A 2,102-nucleotide genomic window follows, 5' to 3' on the forward strand; every position below is an offset into this window, starting at 1 on the left:
TGATGCACAATGTGGGCCATGTACAAGATGCACTGCAGCTACTCATTGAGGTCCCTGCAACAACACCTTCCATACCTGTGGTGTCTGCCTCTCGAAAGCCAAGGGCAGCAGTTGCGTGGAAACACCACCCCCTGCAAGTTTCCCTCCAAACCACTCCCTATACTGATCTGAAAACAAATTACCACTCCTTCACTGTCACTGGGTGCACATCCTAAAATTCCCTCTCTAGGAACATTGTAGGTGTCCCTAGCCTCTTACAATAGTTCATGAAGGCAGCTCACTACTGCCTCCTACAGGGCAATTAGAGACAGCAAGAAACACCTCAGTCCCTTGAATGAAACTTTTTTAAAAACCAGCATGTCGATGTTCCGTATCTAAAGCTAATACTTTACCTTTCATCTACAGTCAGAAATGATCACTGTCGAAGAATGTTTACTTTGTAGATGTAGTTTGAGATGAAAATAGTGTTTCTGGAATCTCATTTCACTTTTCACAATTTTTAAAAATGAAGTTCTTCAGTGTTCTTTTTCAAGGCTCCTCACAGATATATTACAAAAAAAAGACGTTGATCTACATAAGGAAATTTTAAATCAGATGATCAAAAACTTTGTCAAAGTCATCGGTTTTAAGGAGAGTCTTAAAGGGGAAAAGTGAGGTAGGAAGGGTTAGGGGGGATCTCTGAACTGTACACCTAGGCACAGTCAGTGGCGGTGAAGTGATTAAATTTGGGAATGTTCAATGCCAAAATTTACCCGGAATGTGGAAAATTGTCCATTCCTGTTCACTAAAAACAGAACAAATCCAAGCCAGCCAATTATTGCCCATCAGTTTATACTCAATTGTCCCCAAAGTGTTTGAAAGTATTCAAGAACAGCTCTATCAAACATCACTTTAAGAAGGGCACTGCTTGTCACTGGTCACCCGGGTGTTTCTACCTTGTGTGGAATATGAATAAAGTTTTCATTGTCTCTTCACTGTGTCCTCCACCTACAAACACACGACATGAGTGTGGGGGATAAATAAGCACTACTGCTGTTTGGTGGTCGTGTGGAGGTTTATTTTTTAAAAAACCAGCAGAGAAAATAAAATATAATCAGGAGACAGTGCAGGGGATTGACCCAGAGCTAGCTGGTCACAGCCAGTGTTACCGTGGAAAAAATATTCCAGCAGCACTTGCTCAACACTAACCTGCACAGTTACACTTGGTCTGGGTTCCACAAAGGCCACTCAGCTCCTGACTTCATTATGGCCTTGGTCAAAACATGGAAAAGGAGCTGGAGGTGAGGTGACAGGAGCTACATCAAGGCAGCATTTCACTGAATGTGGTATCAAGGAGTCTGAGGAAAACGTGAGTCAATGGGCATTGTGGGGTGGGGAAAACACCTCAACCTGTTGGAGGTACAGCTAGTACAAAGGAAGATGTTTGTTGGAAATCAATCATCTCATTCTTAAACAGTCAAAGAGTTGTAGTCGATCCAACTCGTCCATACCGACCGGATATCCTAAACTAATCTAGTCCCATTTGCCAGCATTTGGCCCATATCCCTCTAAACCCTTCCAATTGATGTACCTTTAAATGTTGTAATTGTACCAGCCTCCATCACTTCCTCTGGCAGCTCATTCCATACATGCACCACCCTCTGTGTGAACAATTGCCTCTTATAAATCTTTCCCCTCGCACCTCTCGTTTTGGACTCCTCTACCCTGGGAAAAGACCTTTGCTATTCACCATATCCATGCCCCTCATGATTTTATAAACCTCCGTAAGGTCACGCCTCAGCCTCCGACGCTCCAAGGGCTGAGGGGTAACCTTTTATCGTGGGGCATCTTTGCTGGAGTTCCTCAGGGGAGTGTTCCAGGTTCAACTATCTTCAGCTGCTTCATCATTGACCTTTCTCTAATCATGTGGTCAAAAGTGAAGATGTTCAGTGATGATTACACAATGTTCAGCACTATTAAAGGACACATGGTGGAAGGATTCGATTCTTTCGCCGAACCACAACAACGAGCACCCAAGCTACAAATCTTCTCACAAACTTTGAACACCTACGGGCGAGAGATGCTAAGACAAGCCAGGAAATGGGAATCCTGTGCCAACCGCC

The sequence above is a fragment of the Chiloscyllium plagiosum genome, chromosome 34 (assembly GCF_004010195.1).
Source record: "Chiloscyllium plagiosum isolate BGI_BamShark_2017 chromosome 34, ASM401019v2, whole genome shotgun sequence".
NCBI classification, from domain to species: Eukaryota; Metazoa; Chordata; class Chondrichthyes; order Orectolobiformes; family Hemiscylliidae; genus Chiloscyllium; species Chiloscyllium plagiosum.